The sequence below is a fragment of the Aptenodytes forsteri genome, unplaced genomic scaffold (genome assembly GCF_000699145.1).
Source record: "Aptenodytes forsteri isolate BGI_AS27 unplaced genomic scaffold, ASM69914v1 Scaffold2, whole genome shotgun sequence".
In the NCBI taxonomy this organism is placed as follows: Eukaryota; Metazoa; Chordata; class Aves; order Sphenisciformes; family Spheniscidae; genus Aptenodytes; species Aptenodytes forsteri.
Genome location: NW_008795695.1, coordinates 20,552,211 through 20,573,474, shown reverse-complemented (window position 1 = coordinate 20,573,474; position 21,264 = coordinate 20,552,211).

Sequence of the window (21,264 nt, the reverse complement as noted above, 5' to 3'; positions counted from 1 at the left end):
TTCAGATAGACCTGCATTAGTTACATGCTCCCTATCTCTGTCATTTCCATTAGCCTCATCTGACATGACTTTTGGTCTTTTTGTTATTGAGTTGTCAGCCTGGTCAGCAGCTGGCCCACACCCTTTAAATTCCGTGTTTCACGTGACTTCATTGTTCCTCACTAACTACCTTTGAAGGCTTTAAGCTACAAAGCAAATGCAAAGACTAGGTAAAATTGAAACTGATTGAATCAATACCTTGATGTTTTTGTGATTTTTAGTATGAGATTGTTGGTGACTCCTTATCTTCTTTTGTGGACTCCTGCTCTCTCTTTCCCTTCTTCCATGGACACGGTTGCTGGTTCTTTTTGAAATTTATGCTGATATGTCTTGTGCCTTTTTTCTCCCTCCCTTACATTTCTCCTCAATATTTCAGTTTCTCTTGGTATTCTTCTCTTGCAAGGTAAACATGTCCTAGTTTCCCTGGCTGAAAAGAAAACACACTTGACCTAACTTATCTCTCTAGTGACTGCACCATCCCTTTTATTGCTTTAGTCTCTTAAGTTCACGGAACATTGTTTTTAATGGATGTCTGGAGCTCCTCTCCTTTCATCCCCACCCAGTCCCTCTCCAGTCTACCTTTTGTCCCTGGCACTCCACTCAAATGGCCTCTTCCTCGCCAGGTAGCAGAACCATTACTTTGGTCTCACCATTCCTGTGCCTTCAGCACACTGGAAAATGCTTCTTTTCTTGAATCTTGTCCTTTTATAGCTTCTGTGATTTTGTTCTCCTCATGTTTTTCCTCTTCTCTAATCACTCCTCCAGTATGTCCTCATATTTTTAACATGGTTGTGCTTTAGCCAAGATTCAGTAAATATTTTAAATATATACACACCAGTATTTTTTAAATGTATCTCAAGCATAAAAATAGTAAAGAAAAAAAATCTACATTATGGGTATGGGAGAGATTTACCTCATAAGGCAATGCCTCCTTAAAGTATCCTTGAAATTCCTAAGCTAAGCTAAAATTTAGTATTTTCATCCTAGTATATTGGCAGTAAATAAATAAAAGCTTACAGATTTGCTATTAAAAATATTTTTCCTACCTTAAAGGACTTTTTTTGTGTGTGTGTGAGATTCTCATCTCTGCTTTTTGCAGAGTGAAATATTCCAGCAAATGTATTCTCTTACTTAATTCTCTGTTTTTCACATCTGCACTCTTATTTTTTTCTGAAACAAAATCAATCCAATTCCCTCTCCCCAGAGACCTGGACACCTAATGAAATCTATCGCCACCATGTCTCCAAAGGTGAAAGACTTTTTCCAGTTCTAGCAAGGCTTGTGATCCTGAGAACAAAGTATGCAGGATGGAAATCTCAAGGCTGAGAAAACAGCCAAGAAAGAGAAATCTGTCTAAATTTTTCTGCTTTATTTTTTTTATTTAATGAATGATTCTTATTTAATGAAAGATAATATACTGATCAGTTGCTTACTTTAATCCTTATGTAGCAGACGAAAACCAGAGGAATTCATAAGGGTACAACATTAAGCCATGATCTGCTTCAACATGGAAAGTAGCTAGCATTCAGATACAATGGTGGCGATCATAGTATCAGATCAGAACTAGATATGTTTTAGTTTTGCAACTGATATGTGTGAAGGAACAAAACCAATTAACCAGTCAAGCATGCAAGCAAAATAATAGATTGTTGCTCTCTTGTTCAGCAGAGCACTTCAACACAATGTCCATGTCCTTCAGAACGAACTAAAGTAACTGGACAAATCCTTTTTGCAAGTCTGAGTCTAGCTATCTGCTACCCAAGAGATTTCTCATCACACTCTGACGTACTTGCTCTTTCAGAGGAGGCTGTTGATTATATAGAATAGTCAAACTGAATTTACCTTCTTGCTACAGGAAAGTCAACTTTTTTCTTTAGAGTGTTGGTAACATATGGCAAAACTAGCATTTTATTATTAACTGATTTAACTATTAACTGATTAAGAAGCACTTCTCTAAATATTTTACGTACATATTTTTCTTTTACTTAGAAACTACTCTCTGTCAAAAACCTTTGACTGATATTTTTTCTTTTTAAAAAAGTACAGACAGTGCTATTTTTTTTTACTGAAATGCTTTGAATTTATTGAATTGGGAGAAAACAGCTACATATGTAATTATATTAAAATATAGGGAGACATTTTTCTTGGGGGTGTGTGAAAAGAGGGGAGGGGGGAGGAGGAGGAGAGAGGAGAGAGAAGAGAAGAGGAGAGGAGAGGAGAGGAGAGGAGAGGAGAGGAGGAGAGGAGAGGAGAGGAGAGGAGAGGAGAGAGGGGAGAGGAGAGGAGAGGAGAGGAGAGGAGAGGAGAGGAGAGGAGAGGAGAGGAGAGGAGAGGAGAGGAGAGGAGAGGAGAAGAGAATTCAGAATATTAGTCACTAATCTAACAATACAAAATTCTCTTTGCAAATATGTTTTTTTTTATACATATATATATATATATTCAGACCAACTGGACTGAATCTTCTTTTTCTTGTCCTCACCTCATCCATTAATTTCCTCTCACCTAGAAACCACAGGCCTGAACTAAACTCTTCTTTCCATTTACATGGTCTGACAGCCTTCAACAATGAGATGATGGGCTTGATGGATGAGGAGAGAGCAGTGGATATTATTTACCTCAACTTTAGTAAGGCTTTTGAGACTGTCTCTCATAACATCATCATAGACAGGCTGATGAAGTATGGCTTAAATGAGTAGACAGTCAGGTAGATTGAAAACTAGCTGAACATCTGGGCCCAGAGTGTTGTGAAGAGTGGTAAGAAGTTCAAAAAAAGGAACTGCCAAGTCCTGCCCATGGGTAGGAATAACCCCAGCCACCAGTACAGACCAGGGGTGGCTAGAAAGCAGCTCTGCAGAGAAGGACTGTGGGTTCTTGGTGGACACCAAGTTGGACGTGAGGTTGCAATGTACCCTTGCAGCAAAGAAGGCCAACAGCCTTCTGGGTTGCATGAGCCTGAGTGCTGCCAGCAGGTCAAGGAAGGTCATCCTTCCTGTCCTGGCCCTGGTGAGGCCACAACTGAAGTGCTGGGTCCAGTTCTGGGCTCCCCAGTACAAGAGAGGCATGGACATACTGGAGTGAGTCCAGTGAAGGGCCACAAAGACGATCAAGGGAGTGGAGAATCTAACATCCAAGGAGAGGCTGAGAGCTGGGACAGCCTGGAGAAGACAGGGCTCAGGGGGATCTTACTGGTGTGTGTAAATACCAGATGGGAGGGAATAGAGAGGAAGCCAGACTCTTTTCAGTGGTGCCCACTGACAGGGCAGGCACCAATGGACACAACCCAAAACTCATCAGATTCCTTATGAACACAAAAGACACTTTTATACTGTGAGGGCAAACATTGGCACAGGTTTCCCAGAGAGGCTGTGGAGTCTCCATCCCTGGAGATACTCAAAACCCAACTGAACACAACCCCGAGCAACCTGCTCTCACCGAACCTGCTCTGAGCAGGGGCTTGGACTAGGCAATCTCCGGAGGTGCCTTCCAGCCTCAGCCTGTCTGTGAGTCTGTGACATGGACTTCAGATAAGGCTTATAGTATGTCTCTGTGCAAGACTGATTAGAACTGAGGCAGATTCTTGTCCCTGTTAAAAATTTGTTTCTCTTCTGACCCACACTGCTTCCTTTTCTATACGTTGGTCCCATCCTAAATATCTGGAAGATTACACCTATGTGCTTTCTGTTTGCTTGTTTTTCTTGTAGTGTTCTTGTTGCTACCTACAGTCAGAGAAAAAATGGTCACAGATTTTCAGATGACCGTACAAGACCTAATCAATTGGTCGTGTTTGGAGACCACATTTTACTTCATTACCAGTTAGTTCATCACTAAATTGTCCCCTACCTCGTGAAGACAATGCATTTAGTTTTTATTTGCCTTTGAATTGATATGTGTACCTAAACATATGTAAAGCTTTCTTGGAAAGGGGAGTAAGGTATGCTATTATTTGTCATTACTTTTATTATTATGTCAGAAGCTCCAGGCACAGAAAAAATACTGGAGGGAGGAACAAAAAGCAATTCTTACTCTGTGCATTCACAGCCATTCATTGAATGTGCATTTTGCAAGTATTAAGAGAGAAACTGGGTGTGCTACAGGCAGCTATGACACTGGGTATTCCTTCTTCATTTTTAAGCAGTTTTCCTGAAAGGTTTCCTAAGGGTGATTTTTATTTAAAGATGGAACTGTCAAGAGGTTTTCAGACCAGCTACTGAACAGTTAATTTGTTATTTCTAGAAAAACAAATTCAAGGAAAGTTTTGCCCCATTATATATTATGAATAAGTTGTCAAGCAATCATTATTTTAACCTGCAATAAAAATTATATTTAATCTTACTTTGTATTCTTAAAAGGTATGAGAATATTCTAGCTTTAGATTTTTTGAAAGCATTGTATTGTGTGAATTTTGATTTTTTTTTCTGTTTTCACTTCTTTCCGTTACTTGTAGAGGACAGTAAAGAGGAAAGGCATTAAATTTACTCATAAATCATAAGAATGCCATTTATATCTAGGGTGCAGAAGTAATAGCTCATCCATTCTGGCCTTAATCTCACCTGTTTTTGTAGCTGCTATTAAAATGTCAACATTTGCTATCAATTATCCCAGCATCGTATTTGCAGTATTTCTCAATAGCTAAAATAAGAAATAGAAGTAGTATTTCAGATACTGTAGTGCTGAAATTGTTGGAAAAAGTCTGCCATAGTTGACACCTACAGGATTCTTGGAAATTATAGGAAGTTAGGGAGCAGTAATTGTAAATGACAGATCAGATGAAATACATATATGGTTAGAATTCAGGTTAGTGACATATTGTTGAGTTTCTTTTTTAAAAATCAGTAACAAGTTTTGTTACTCGTTTTGCAGGGTTCTTTTCTAATGTCCAGTCCTCAATATTTTCCTGAAAATTATTCTTTATTAAGTCATTAAAAAAAAAATTCTCTAGCAATATTTTCCTGAAACTTAACATTTATCCCCAGGAGGTAACGGGGAGACGAGATGGATAAAAAAATATCAATGTCTATTTGAAGTCAATCAGCATTATTCCTACAATGTAGTCACAACCATGATTTCTTTGTGATTTGTTTATTTTATGTTTAATTTAAACTATTGTATAAAATAGAAGCAAATCTGAGAAAAGGTTTTGGAATATAAAGGAGTAAGGCTATTGTGATACACTACTATCCTAAGACACCCCAAGATCCTTTTTCTTTAAGGAACTGGTGCTGTTCATATTACTGTCAGATGAAATATTGTAATCTGATTTCAGTGGAAATGGAATGGAGCCCTCATTTTGAAAGGCCTCAAACACCTGTTTTTTTCACTCTCTATATAACCAGGCAGTAATTAGGATAGCGCGGAGAAAAACAAACAAACGAAAAGAGTTTCTATATTGGCACTTTACTATTACAGTAGGTTTTGTTTGCTTGCTTTTCAAGCTAGTAACAAACATCAGAGTGTTCACTACAGACTTTCCAGTATGATAGAATTGTTTCATACCCTCCCCTGCAGGTCTGTTCAGCTCTGCGATGATAACATGAACAAACCTGTGCTGTATATTGTTTAAGCCTTATCCAGAGACTGACATAGGTTTCTGTCATTCATTATAGAAGTGCTTTCTCTCATCAAAGTTGATTTATGTTCTTCAAGCAATGAGTTTGTCTTGTCTATGGCAGTTTCCTAAGAAAACTGGATGTACTGTAATTGTTCTGCATGACAAATTGAGGGATGCATGTTTTGTAAATAATTGTCTTACTCCTTTGAGCATTACCTTCTTTACGTATGTTTGTCAGAGTCCAATACCCTCTGACCAGGTTCTTTTAGATATTCCGTGTGGAGGGATATCAAATTTACTTATATGAAGACAGTTGATGTTACATGGGATTTCTGATTTAGTGGAACAGTACAAAATATATTGTATAACAATACAAATGTAAGTTACACATAGCAAAATATAGCAATATAAACAGTTCAATCACAATAGCAATGTGATTTCCATTACCGGTCTCTATAACATGCTCACCATCACAACACTCACCCCCACTTGCCAGGAAGGCATACGTGTGGGTTGAAGCCAGCTCAAGGCCGTTGCTCTCTTCAAAATTCTTTTGTTAGTTTTTCAATTTTTATACTCTATGTTGGGCTCAGCCAGGTATTTACTCCCCCCCATGCTGGTCCGGCTAACTCAGGGAGACATTCACACTCTTTTAATGAACTCAGGGAGAAACATTTACACCACCAGTTGATCCACTCAACTGTTGATAGCTGTTTATCTAAAACAAAGGCCACCCTCTGGTCCCCTTGGTGTTGAGATAAGTCAGCTTCTTTGCAACAGCTGTGGTCAGTCACACCCTGCATTATTTCCTGAGATTCGTGGGCATCAAGGAGATGTCCTTGCCCTTCTCCTCTGAGTCTTCTTCCATTGTAGGGGTTTATTGGTCAGTCGCAATGTTTTTAGAAGAGGGTCTTGTTATGAAGTCAGGATGACAAGGTTGTCACACGACATTTTGCAGTTGACTTGAATTAAGACAGGATTTAATTTCAGGAACATGTACTTCTGTCTATAAAGTCCAAGGCCAGACAGCCACATTAAACAAAATTTAATTCCCTAGCTTCTTCCTATAGTACTGATGTATTTACCAGTTCAACAAGACATTTGTATATAAGAGCTAAAGTAAAAGTACTTTGATATAAGTTACAAAAAGGAAACTCTTTTGAATAAAACTCCTGTGTATGTTTGAAAATAAAGCTGTACGTTTTATTGCTTTGTCATGTAAACTTTTGAAATGTCAGTGCTCTTCCTTGGTATTTCCAAAAAAAGGCTAATCATTCTCAGAAAAGTAGACTCTAGCTTCTGTTTATGTCAGACTTGGGGACGTCATTTGTAGATCCAGATGCAGTTCTTACACGGCTGTTGCAATGTCAGTGATGTTCTCCCACATGTCTCCTCAGAACAAGCTTCTGCTGTGGCATATTCTTTCTCTTTTTCTTTCTCTCTGCACAAAGACATGCACACCCATGCAAGTACATGCATAAAAATAGACAACCCAAAATATCTCTACTGTAGTTTCTACTTCAGCTTGACTTGTGTTTGTTATATGTACTTCAGCTTGACTCATGCATATTATTTCATAAGTAAAAAAAATATTTTGGAGTAGGTAAAAACACTTAGAAATGTTTGTGAAAATTATTTAAACTTTCCATGTGGTTTTATAAGAAAAATGACTTTAAGAAGTTGGTTTCATAGCTTTAAGGCTTCCCTTTTTGGAACAATTGGCAATAGATAATGTACTCTGAGGAAGTGCGTTTAATACTTGTGAAACGAAGAATCTATTAATACAGTTTCTGACTGCAGATAATCAGTGTGTGCATCTGTGTGCGTGTGTATGTGAGCCTTTCCCTCCTTGAGGTTTCTTGCTATCCTGAAATAATGCAAATTCTCTTTACTTGTTTCCCAAGAAGTCTGATGATATCTAGCTGTATCAGGATGTCAGTGACTGCTTCTCTTCTCATTAATATAATTGGAACTAGGCTACATCAGATACTCTCGAGACACAAAGCAGACATGCTAAAAAATACACATTCTATTTTCAGAACTTGTCTCTAATGGTGGGAATGTAGAATATTTCCAAATTATAAGATTAAACACTTAGCTTATTTCCCCTCTCTCTTTCTCATGTTTTCGTTCCCTTCCCTTCCCTTTTTATTCACTTCCCCATCTAACGTGTTTTCCCAGGCCTTCAGACTTGAGCAGAGAAAAGACAAGAATGAAATAATCAACCTTCATTCCTACTATTCTCTTTTTCTTCCTAGTATTTTGCTCTAGGGTAACTGGAAGTTTTAAGGTTCATTAGATAACCAGAGAACTCAGGACACAATCGTTGACAAATGATGCCACAATCAAACAATTAGCCTTTGCCAACAAATCAGAAATATAACATAGGGATGTCCCAAGTCAAAGTGTCAGCTTTTAGAGTTTCTTAGTTGAACCTGTGCAGTGATGATTCCTCTGAAAATAAGAAGAGTTCTGCAATATATACTCATCAACAGATTCTCTGTTATAAATGCAAAAGAAATGATGACCAGAAAATGTCATGCATGCAGAAGCCTTATGCATTTTGTTATCAGAAAAATAAAAGCACATTTTCTGCGGTGTCACGTCTTAAATCTCTTGTTATGTATCAGTACAATTTGTATTTTTGAATAAAAGTTAATTTTGATGCTCTGCTAAACATTGGGAAGCAGAACATCCCACCACACTTGTGAATTATTCATGCTTGTGGTAACAGAATTTTTTATGTTAGTTTTCCTGACTTTGCAATTTTCAAGTAGTCCCAACGAATGCATGGGTTGTGAAACTACAACATTTATTCCCCTTGTCAAAGGCAATCTTCAAGCCTCTGGCTGTAAAGGAAGGACCCCAGAAGCCCTAAGCCTCCAGCTGTCTGTCAATCTCAGCGCTTCCACATTCTCTCATTAGAGACCACAGCCCTGGATCATGAGAGCCCCAGGCTTTACAACACTCGGATTAATTTTTTTTTTTAGGGTTCTGGGAAAATGTTGACACCTTCTTTTGTTGGTGCTTTCCAGTACTCTTGCCACAAGGAAGAGTCTGAAAGTCTTAGCTTGACGGAGAAGTCCTGAAAACCCCAGGATCAGGGAATTGTGCATAGATAAAGTGTAGAACCTGAGTTGTTTTTTGTCAACTTAATTGACTGAGAAAAAATTGTTATTAAATTGTTGGAGAGTCTGGGGGTCATAGGTCAAGTGGACCTCAAGGTACCATTTCTATGAAACAGTAACAGATGGAGGGTATCTGTCTTGGAAGCCTGCCAAAATTATAATGATGGTGATGGGCAGACACCTACCGTGAACAAATAGCTTGATAGCTGCCTAAATTTCACAAAATTTGCAATAAACAATGTTGCTTTAGGAAAAAAGAGGATTCAGTATTTTGACGTTCGAAGAGAACCTACTAAATTAATTCACAACATCACTTGAAAAATATGTTTATTTGTACTTGTGGAAGAACAAAAAGTAAAGCATTACTGTTGGCAAAGGCATCTATAACTGTATCAAAGTGATTTTTACATGAATGATTCCTAATTGTGTTGGATAATGCCATCATTCTTCTAGACATAGACCAAAAATGCTAGCAATTTTTGGATCATTTTTTGAAAAAAAAACCCATAAGGTTAAACAATTATTATCTATTTGAAGCCTCTTGAGAAGGTAAATGTTACTTCTACTTTCCTTACTTATTATGTGACCTTGATCTGTCTACTGAACAATATAATGTAATATTTATCTTAATCTTGTAGATTTTTTAATTAAAAAATACATAATATCTCTGTGGCAAGGATATATAAGATGAAAAATTGAAATAATGAGCTGCATTAAGCTCAATAAAGCTTATATGTCTTGATTAAAAAACAATAATGGTGGGTTTTGCTTTATAAATTTGGACTGATATCAGTGAAGCTAGGCAGTGACACAGGAATGAATTTGCATATCATTGATATAGCTCTCAAAGGGAAATTCCTGTAAACAACATAGTAAAGTCAGAGTTTGGAATATGCTAATTATTTTCTACACTTCATCAGTCCTTTGAACAATAAACACTTCACCCCAATTAAGACACCACCCTGGGGATATGGCTGACCCTTGTAAGTGTGACAAAGTGAAGATGCCATGGATAGCAGCAGTGAACACGGTGATGACAGTACATGTAAGTGTTCTTTTCCTCTTTTATGAGGCAATAGCATTGCAGAAAATAAGTTTCAATACTTCTACCCCAAGCAAAATTTTCTGTCAGCTAATGTTTCTGGCAATTTTCTGTATAATTCACACGATTCTTTGCCATATAGCTTCTCTCTATCAGTAGATTAAGTAATCAGTAAAAGGGCTTTGTGTTGTTGGGTTCAGTTTTTTGTTTGTTTGTTTTCTGATTTTTTTTTTTTTTGTCCAATTCTGGTATGCTTATTAAAAGCAAATCCTTTGCTTAGACATGCAAACGTTCCAATTAATAAGATAATAGTAAGGATAACATAGGTTTGTGTCTTCTTAACTTGATTAATAACAGAGAAGATGATTAATTACAAGAGGCTGTTTCTGGTTTTCTCACCTTTTCAGTTAGAGGGAAGACACCTCTTAGGTCTCTCTAATTCAGTCTTTAAGTGTTGTGGTTTGTGGTAATTTATTTACCACTCTTGCTTCTGCTGCAAGTCACTCTTCTTTTCTCTGGGATTTTTCGATCACTGAAGTTCAGTCACTGAATAAGGAATCTTTAGTTTTCTAGTTAAAGAATTGTTTACTTATAGTCTAATACCAAGCCCCTCGAAGTGAATGCAAATTCTGTCTATTAATTTTGGTGTACTTTTCATATCCTTTCATGACAACAATACTGAAGTTAAATTCAAAGAGTATCAATGGTCTTGTTCGCCATACAAAAGGTTAGGGTACTTCAGTACCCTACTAATGTTTCACACCTGAGTTAGGACCTAGAACATCTTCCTGTGAATGCTGTCACATATCATCCTTCTACATATTCTTTGCTTTTTTTGTCTAGTATTATTCCTTTCTTACAATATTTTAGGGATAACTGTTTGGTTGGCTGGACAGCTGTTATACATTTGTTTTTAATACATCACAAGCTTTTTTCCCCCTAAATTTACTGTGGGAATAGGTAGGAGAAAACAACAAAAACAACATTCCTAAGCGGTGTCCTAAGGACATTGCTACTATGTCAAAACCCACCTGGTTCTTGAACTTCTAAAGAAGTGAAGTTGTCACTGTCACAGAGAAAAGAGAGAAAAAAGAATATTTGTTTTTGCAATTGGTACTCATGCTTCACAGGAAAGATTGAAGATACATATATATATAGGGGATGTTCTAACTACATAGGCTAGAGGGAGGTCCTAGTATCACTTTCATGAAAAAACTATAAAGAAGTCTGTAAGAAGTCATCCATTTGCATGCATATTTAACGTTACTCTGCAGAGACCATGGAAACTCCTCTTCACTGGACTGTGATATTATGGGGAATACTTTAGCGAAACAAAATGCCTATCTTTTAGAGTTACTCTTCACAAATATGAATACTGAATTACTCTTCAGTACTTCATAATTCAAAATTCCAAGAAATCTTTTGTAGCCATGTTAAATACAAAGAAGGCTAAGATTCTCAGTGAAAAGAGGTGATGACAGCCTGTATTTTTCACGTTTAAGTATTTTACAAAAATCTATTAATTGCCTCTGTCAGTTTTTAAAACAAGTAAGCAAGATGCCCTCTGCACGTCTATCAGGATGACTGGCCTAATCAGGCTCAGCAAATTCAATGAGTATTTTGCTACGCTTAATTAAAATTCACCCCTTCATTTGAGCAAGCCGCAGTGGTTTGGCAGACCTTCAAAGGGCTATACTGCAGCACAACAATAAAAGTAATAAAGGCACACAATAACAATAAATATAATGCAAATGTTCCCATTATTCACAAATCAGGTAGGAAGTTGCTCCTTTAAGTATTTTCTGCTTTCTGTGGTGATAAAATTCAAATTTGTGGATTTTTCATTTTCAATCTCTTCATATGTTATTCTTATCAACATACCACTTTATGGTTTTAATGAACTGAAATAAAATAATTCTAACACTTAAGAACAATACTGTATGTACTTTATTCCCAATACTGAGAGAATTGCACATGGGTTTGTTTGTTACTCATGGATTAAAAATTGCAGAATGGGACTTTTGCTTTGCAGTGGCAATGCTGTCATCAGTATTTAAAAGACGAGTAGATGAGGCACTTAGGGACATGGTTTAGTGGACATGGTGGTGTTGGGTCGACGGTTGGACTCGATGATCTTAGAGGTCTTTTCCAACCTCAATGATTCTATGATTCTATGATTCTATGATTCTACATGCGCTCCATAAACCTTGACACAGCAGAACAAGTAAGCATGAAGCTTCTTCACTTTTCCACAGGAATGGATGACCTATCTGCCATTTTTTCATTTATATTTTCTGCAAATCTAATCTGGACTTCGTTAAACGAAAACCTTTGCTTTTCTTAAACAGATTTGCAGAGCACAGGTCTTTCACTAGGTAACTGTTCAACTATCCATCACTGGTTATTTCTCCCTCCCTCATTCAGCCTTACTGTACAGTCGTAGGAATGCTTCCGAAAACAGCTTGCAGTGGACAGTTAGGATATTTCCAGGTAATGGTAAGAAGAATAAAAGGGGATTGCAGCGCTTATGTTGGGGGTTTTCTATTATTTTGTTTTGAAGTATAGGAAATGTTTCTCGTTGTTAAATGAGAAAAATGACTAAGCATCCAAGCTGCTAAAAGATTAGGAGTACTGCCTACAAATTGTGACTAAACATTTAATTCAGATTAAAAACTATCCTTTATCATTCAGTATTTTTTTCCACAAGTCGTGACTAAAGATGCAAAGTCTTGTAAATCTTTATAAACAAAGATTCTTTCTATTTTTCCTAAAATGCCTTCCGATAGCATGTACAATTAATCACTATCAGTAAATGGATCACTTTGTTGCAAGATTTTTCTTCATAAAAGTGAAGACTCAAAGAGTCTGATTATTCAAAATAAGGCTTACGTCAGTTCTCTTTATGCCTTGAGAAAGACATGAGATAAACTAACACATTAAATATTAAAAATTGGCCACAGTAAATTAGAATATTTTCACAGATTCTTATAACCATTTTACGCATTTATTTCAGAAAAGTTTATTATGAAATTAGCATACGTCTAAAAAAACCTGTAGTTGCCTGTTTCTCTGAGCATTGAAAGAATATTAGGTTGAATATTCCTGCTTGCTCAGTAACAACAGCACATTTTAACTTACATTAAATACACTGTGATAATATTTTAAAATAATGCAGTTCAAAGAAGTTGAAAAAGATTGTTCAAATAGCTTAGTGGAGAGTTGACTTTAGCATGCCTCAGGAGTATGGGATGTAATACTCCAGGCTAAAAATTCCTCATTCATGCAAGTGGCTGTCGTCCTAAGCATGAAATTCTTGAATCTATCTTGAAATAGGATTTTTCTTAAGTAATTACAAAATCGGGACCCTGCCTTTTACAAGCCAACAAGGAGACATTAGTGGAATTGAGGAATGGTGTTAGATCTAGCCTTTAATACAGAGGTAGTAAAACAGTCAGGTATATATGTATATATAATATTTAAACTGAGAGACGGTTGCCTTTAATCAGACTTTCCTTACACAAGAATGGAGCAGCATACAAAGAGCAATGCCACTGATGGAGTTTCTTGAAGATCTTTCTATATTGAGCCTTTCCCTTCTAGTTGAGCTACAATTTATCTTAAACTAAACATGGTTACTGTATATTTGTATTTACTTTTAAACAACAGAGGATTGCCTTGCTGTACCAAACTAAATGCATCTGATATTTGAACTTAATCAGTCCCTCATCTGCTGGCATTTGGGTGGGAGGCTTCTTGGAAATCCCAGATACAGAAAACAGAAACCAGAACATGTTTGTCATTTTTTGCTTTTTTTTTTCCTTCTTCTTCCTTCCCAACACTTCTCTTACCATATCTCTACTGAGGGGGGGGGTGCGGGGAAAAGATTGCTACTACTTTTTACCAGTATGAAAAAAGTTCTTTTTTTAAAGACTTGCAGTCTTTCTTGAATCTTGTATTTCAACCATGTTAGTGATACTATTGTTATAGACTGATGTGCATACTTGTGACATACTAACATCAAGTTCTAACTGTGATTCAAGCAGAGATGAGTATTTAGAGCTCTTCTTACAGCCACATAGTCTTGTAGAATTGTTATGTATAACTGAAAAAGTGAAGAAGTGATAGAGGCACAAAATGCTACAATGAGCAAAATCTGACATAAGAAATTACACATTGTTTGGTCGTGCCTCTGCTAAGGGGCTGAATGCTGTGGGGTCTCACTACTAAGTTGTTCTGATGCATCCCTCTTGTAATTAGCCTTTCATCTTGATCCTTTCTAATCTGGTGTAAGGAATAACTACAATGAAATAGGTACTGAATCAGTGATTAACAATTCGCATCTGAAGGATCTGTTGCAATTTAGGCCTGCTTATGCCAGCTTGTGCATAAGAATAAAATGTTCTGAAGAAGTAAAGTCAATTAACAGTAGAACTAATAAACTACTATACCATATATACATTTTCTTTTCTTGAACGTTAGGTAAATTGCATATCTTAAAAAAAAAAAAAAAAGAAGCAAAAAAGGCTTTTGATGTGCTGGTAGCATTTATCAAAAATGCTGTACTAACCACAGAAATGCCTATTTTGTTTTCCATTTCAGTGCTCACAATTGCTTTGTTCTTTTTCTTTCTATGATTGCAGCAGCTGTCATCTTTTAAAAGGTTGGTTTTTATCAATCACATGTCCAGGGTTTCCACAGTAATTGCATAAAACAATATATACCAAAGCATTTTACCAGCTCGTGAAGCTTTTTCATTCTCTTTGGCTGCTTTCATAAAAACATCAGAAAAATTTCATAACTAGTAATGCTCTCAAACTCTTTGGGGTTCATTTTTGTCTGGGATTAACACGTACAACTTCTTGCAAATTATGAAGGAAAAACAGCATAGGCCTTACGGCTGAGGTTTGTTTTATTCTTAGGTATCATTTTAACTTTAATTTGTCCAAAGAGACCTTATTAGAAAAACTGAATTGGAAACTAAAAAAGAAATGGAAAAGAAATGAGTATTATTTGTTACCATGTCAAGTCTCTAATCTGACTCAGTGGGCTGGTGTGCAAGTGCCTGTGCCAGCACATGGGAGGAAGTCAGATTTTACCTTTCGGTCAACGCTGTAGGTATAGGTCACCTTAAAACAATAGGACAGCCACCGTCAATAAGTTCTCAAAGCTGACTGGCTGCCAGCAAATCGCCACTCACAGCTGGAATTAGTATAAATCACCAGTATAACATAGCCAAAACATGAGATTTTAAATGACAGTTATTATAATTCTTGGCACCTTTAATTTCCAGTATAATTCACAACAGCTAGTAGCTAAACATTCCAATCTCCATCACAGTGCTGGGAGACGTTTAACAGAAAACTGCTAGTATAGTAGTTTAATAATAGTTAATAATAGTTTAAGGTTTAAAGTAAAAGTGACAGTTGATGCACAGAGGCTGGAAGTTGTTCCTACTTGTTCCACTAGCATTCAGTGTTAGAACTGTGATTTATATTTTTTATTTTCTTTTCTTTCTGAAATTACAAGAACAATAATGAACTAAACTCAGAACTGGACAAAAAAGACGAAGTTGTTCCCACAGCACTCAGACATGATATAGGAAAGTCAGAGAGAGAGATGTGTGGTGAAAAGCTCTGGCAGTCAGGGCCATGGATTTCTATTGTTTATAAGGGTGGGTTTTGTTTTGTTTTGTTTTGTTTTTAATCTTTTTTTAAATAAAATATGTGGTTGGTTGGTTGGTTGTGGGTGGTTTGGGTTTTTTTTTCCACAGCAATGGAAAAAACACTGGTGAAGCATGGGTGAAGCCGTGAATAAGTACTTCAAGCACTTTGAGTATTTCAAGATCTACGGTTTAATAATGACCACACCAGTGCTTCAGAGTATTTTTATGGACTTTAGTAAAATCTACATCCCCTCCTAAAATTCTGCTGTTTATGCAGGACTCCATAATTGCAACAAATCCCAAGGTGAAACAAAAAACCCCTGCAACCCTCTGTATTCATTTTCATACAGCTCCAACGCTATGCCATATTCACATCTGTGAATCAGTTTAGCAGTGCTTAGGAGCAATTTACAACTGTACAGGCTGCCTGAGCTAAACCTGTGCATATGTTTACCATACATGTATCATGCACGTATGTCATATAAGTGCATATGTACCATACATATCTATCATATCTGTGCATATGTATCATGCATGTTTAATATATATGTGCATCATATTGCATGTCCCTTTAACTGTGCACATGAGGCTTTAATCTACCTTCAGATGCATGGCAATTTCTTATTTCTTGATGCACGACAATTTCTTATTAAATTAGTTATTTTATTCAGCTGCAAGGTGGAATTTGACTAAACATATTTCAATGTATATTTAAGCGTTTAATAGCTGTAAGCCGAAAAATCAGTGTGGCATTTTAGGGAACATGTTAGCTTATTGTACCCCGATATGTATAGCTTGAATCATTTAATAAGGCCATAATTGATATTGATAATTTTCATTCCAGTTCAAATGATCTTAATATTTAAGAGTTAAGGGGATTGGGCAGGGGAAAGTTGTTATATTGCTTGCTTATTTTTCATCTGGTACTGTGGCAAGAATCATAACAGCACTGTGATTGGAATGGTTTTGCCTGGCAAAAATACACATTTTCTTCTTTTTTCTTTTAAACCTTATATGTATAGCTCATTTCACTTCTTTGTGTTTTTTTTTTTCTGTAATTTTGGAAAATACATTTTTCAGAGAGCAAAAGGGAAGAGAATTGTTTCACAATTAGTTTAGTATGGCTTTAAACTTCACAACTTCGCTGAAACACACAGACACGTGCAGAAACTTAAGTTTATTTTATAACTTTTGAATGCAAGAATATGTCAAACTGACTACACTCATTTATTTGTTCTTGTGCCTTCTATTTAATGCTAGCATCTCATGTTTGTACACTTAAGGAGAAATGGTCGAATCCTATAAATTTCTCTTGGTTCATGTATTTAGGTAAAATGTGCTACTATGAGTTTCTGTGTGGCATTAGGTCTGTGGCCCTGTACGATAAGCTGCTAGAGAGCCATACAAAAAGGAATTTGTCTTCTTACTTTGTTGATCACGTAATTTATGATAAACTATTGTTTTGAAAAATCTTCTGGCTTATTGAAGTGGATTTTGATACGTGAGATTAAAATTATACTGACAGTGGTATCTTAATAGAAAAGTATCTGAAAACAGTATTTGAGCATTTATTTCCCAGTAGTTTCACAAACTGGTAAGCTGGCATGTCTCGTTATGCTACTTTGTTTCTGAAGTTATTGTTTTCTTTTCCAGAATCTCTTTTAACTTTTAGTTAACATAAGTCGGTCAAAAAAGTCTTTCAGTGTTATAGTCATGAGGAAAATATGCGAGAAGGAGGCAAGTAATGTGGCTGTTTTCATGCCACACCCGGTAAAAAATTTATGTGGCTATAAGGTTATATGATGAGATCCATGAATGGATTTTTTTCAGGAGTGTTAATATTACTATATAGTGCAAATCCTGCATATCTCCTCAGGTATTATAGCATCACAAGTCTTTATCTGGGATCAGTCATGTATGAATGTGCCTTGTACACATAAATGTGAAGAAAGAGGCGAGCTGTAACTTTGTGGATCTCACTGTCTTAGACCACCAACTAACTCTTGCACGTGAGTGTGATGAGCTGATCCTCACGGTGAGTGTTGATCTGATCCTAAATGTGCTTCTTGGTTGGGAGATGCTGAAGTACATCTTGTTTGTGTGGGAAACCTAGAGAAACGGACTGTTAGTGATTTGCTCAAGGCTACGTGGTAAACGAGACAAAGCTAGAGCTGCTGAATCTCAGTCTCTTGCTAGACTTTAAATTATGAACAATTATAAAATCATAATACATTTTTATTAAATTACTAATATTGTTAAGTATAATTCTGTTTATATATTTACAAAACAGCTTCTTAAATTTTAAGTTATACCAGTCATTCAGTTACAGCCTCCTGATGTAACTAGCTTGTGTGCAATAAAAACAGTACCAGGCATATAAAAGTTGGATGCTTAACTATATCAAATTAACAGCCTTCAGAAAGTGATTACCAGGAATTCATTTAGTATTATATCTTTGCTGTAGATTCAAAAATCACATAAGCAAACAGTAGTTGATTTATATGTTGAATTTCAGGTTTTGTTGAGGGAAGTTTTAGGAAAAGCTCTTTCGCCCCCTTTTGCCTTCAAATCTTCACTTGGTATTCTGTTCATATTCGATTTTAATTGCCACTTTATAGTTTGCAAAGATGGTATGCAGCTGTAAAATACTACATTTTATTGCAGCAAGAGGAATATTTATCTGAACAGATACATTACTGTTACTGTAAAGAATGGGCCTATTTTACTTTATCAGCAACTGAGGGGAAGGTTAATGGCTATGGTGTATCTTTTACGTTGTGTGTGAAACGTGGAGTGCTCTGCATTGTTAAGATTTACAGTGTGGAAGACAAAGCGTGTGCTATTCCAAGCACTCTCTTAACAGCAGGCTGTAAACTTGGGAATTAACTTCAAAGCCCCTAAATATGTTAAAATAACATTAAGACTGGAAAAGAAAATAATTTCTTCTCATGAATTCATACTTTTAAACTTATGTGCATGGGAAGGCCTTATAAATTTTCTGGATGTCCTAAACAAGTAAAGTTACTTATAGAACCAGGATGTTTTCAATATTTATTGTATTTCCATCTATAATGCAGCAGGAATCAGGAGCAAAGTCATACAAAAATAATGTTCGTTCCTTCAGAAAGGACATCATCATCCTTCAACATACTATTGAGAAGTTCAATATGTTCATCAAGAAGGGCCAGGTCCCAGCTTAGCACTACATGAATACAGTGATAAATATCAGACATAAGGGAGATATTTACCTGTTGGGTTTCACATCCTTTCTGTCCTGTAGCTGAAAGGTAATAGAATGGGTGACATCCCATCCCACTGGGCCGATGTATCCCAGTGACTGTTAACTGGACCGCTGTAGGACCACTACCATTCTGGTAGGACAGAGTGCGATGCTGTTCGGTACAGGAATCAAGATTCTGTATTCTGTATTCCTGAAAGCTAGTGATAGTACATATAGAGTCTAATCGCTAGAACAAAATTCAGAGCTTTGTTTTAGAGAACTGTGCCATACATTGCACAGTTGAGCATATTATAGTAGGATCATAAACCACCAAAAAGCTAACTGAGAATCGTCTGAAATGAGTGTGTTTATTAGAACTATACAGTAAGACACAAATGTGTTTTTGTAATTCCATTTTTCCAGAGTCTAGGTAGCTCCTTTATATGGCTTGAGCTTTCATCCAGGAGGCTCAGATTATGTATCTGACACATTTGGGAGGGATTTCATCCCACACCTGTGTTCAAAAAGGGGTGCTCTGCACCTCCTCTATGCAGCTGTCCTGTGCTGGAGAAGAAGGAAAGATTGATTAGGCTAGGAAGAGAATATGAAAGACAGTCATTTTCCCAGTAGCATAATGGTTGGATCACTCGGATGATTAGGAGAGTTATCAGTTCTACTCTTTGCTTCCAGGGACATTGATAAATTTATACAAATTTAGTAATTTAATTTGAAACTAGTCCAAGAGGCTAGGAATCAGATCCCATGTCTCCCTCCTCCCAGATAAAGAGATTTACCACTAAACAATGAAGTCAAATTCCTGTTTCTCCGCTATTTGTAACCCTGATACATGAGTTCCTTTCAGCAAGGTGACCCACCTTTAATTTCAGACAGAGAAGTGATACGGATTTCCTCCATAGGACAGTCCTAATCAGCACTTATAAACATTTCTTACAGCTTTGCCTTAAAATACAACTGTATCTGATACTACAAATTGTCATAATACCATACCACATTCCCTTAGGATTAAAAATGTAGGTTCTTGGATCATGTTCTAATTTTATTCCTGATCTAGGACCAAGGTATTTCTGAACAAGTTCAAATGTAGGAGCGTCAGAACGAGAAGCTCCTGTGAAGCTTCTCAGGTAATAGTAATGATATTAATAACTAAGTACAGTATTTCAGGGTTAGACAGAAGATAAACGTAATTTCTTGGAATCATACCTTTTGTTTTAAGATGTGTCTTAAAAAAGGCACTCCAGATTATTCTCATGATATGGTTATCAGAGCATGGCTTTCTTTTTGCCAGATAATTAGCTGCCATAAACTGGACTACCTTTGTTACCCACAGGGGAGAATCTGCCCATGAACTTTCAGCTATGTTAGCACTACCGTTCTTGTGCATTGTGGGCACAGGAGAGAGTTGGAATCATCATAATATCTTAGTAAATAATTTGATAGTTTTTCATGTTTCGAAATGTAAAAGTTTGTTCTGAGAAGTGAAAGGAATGATGCCACTAGATAGCTGTTGATACTTATTACTTATAAGAGTTTGTACTTTGAACTCTGTGACTTTGTGTTTCACAGCTAAGAGAATAATGCTCAACAGATTCATATTATTTAGTCTATTATATTTTATTTATCGATCTGTAATTTACACTAAAAGGCTTGAGTACAAAGCTAGGCATTTCTTGATTAAATCTTCCAGTGATGATTCATTTTAATTTCTGAAAGATCCCAGTTTTTTATTTTCCTTTAAGCCTGAAATATCCTATCCATTTTGGTAAGGTTACCAAGATTCTTTTCATATATTGTACTTTTCAAAATGCAAGCAATCATTATAGCTTCAGAGCTTCAGATTGAGTATTTTTGTGATGGAGTATAGTTCCAGGGAAGAAATAAGTGTTTATGTAGTAAATATTTTATAATTTCCTTTTTTCTTTTTTTTTTTTTAGTACTACATCAATCAGAGAAAAATACATTTCTATATATTAAAATAATCTTTCCAGTACATGATAAAGATAATTATAACTTTCTACTTAATAATGAAGCTTACTCAGTCTTTAGGGAAGATATCATTAGTTACCTGTTTTTCTTTCTTCTCATTTTACTATTTTAGATAACCTTCACAGACTTTGCAAACTTTTCAGATGAGAACAACCTTCTTTTCTTTATAACAAAGTGTTGAGTACATTCACAATGTTCCATCTGCAATATTTTGTAGTCTGTCAGACTTAATACAGCCCTAAAAAGAGAGAAATGTTTGGGGATCATTCTGGTAATACTTTCCATTTTACATGAAATATCTTTTCAAAAAAGAGCTATTATAGCTAATGTTACTATACATATATATATGCACTAACATAAACGTGTTAAATACAGAGCTGCTTCTTCTTTGATCAAGTAACCATCCATTTTACTTATTATTTTATTAAATATATTATTTTTCTTCTCATATGCAGTGCTAAAATGAGGAGGTCAGTGTGGGAAGCAGCTGGCAGCTTTGGTTGCAGGTGCAAGTCTGAGATCCTAACTTACCTGCTTTTTAATTTTAGGAAAACTTCACACTTGTGTCTCACCTTCACTTTTGCAGACCAGATTTAAAAAAAAAAAAAAAAAAAAAATTAA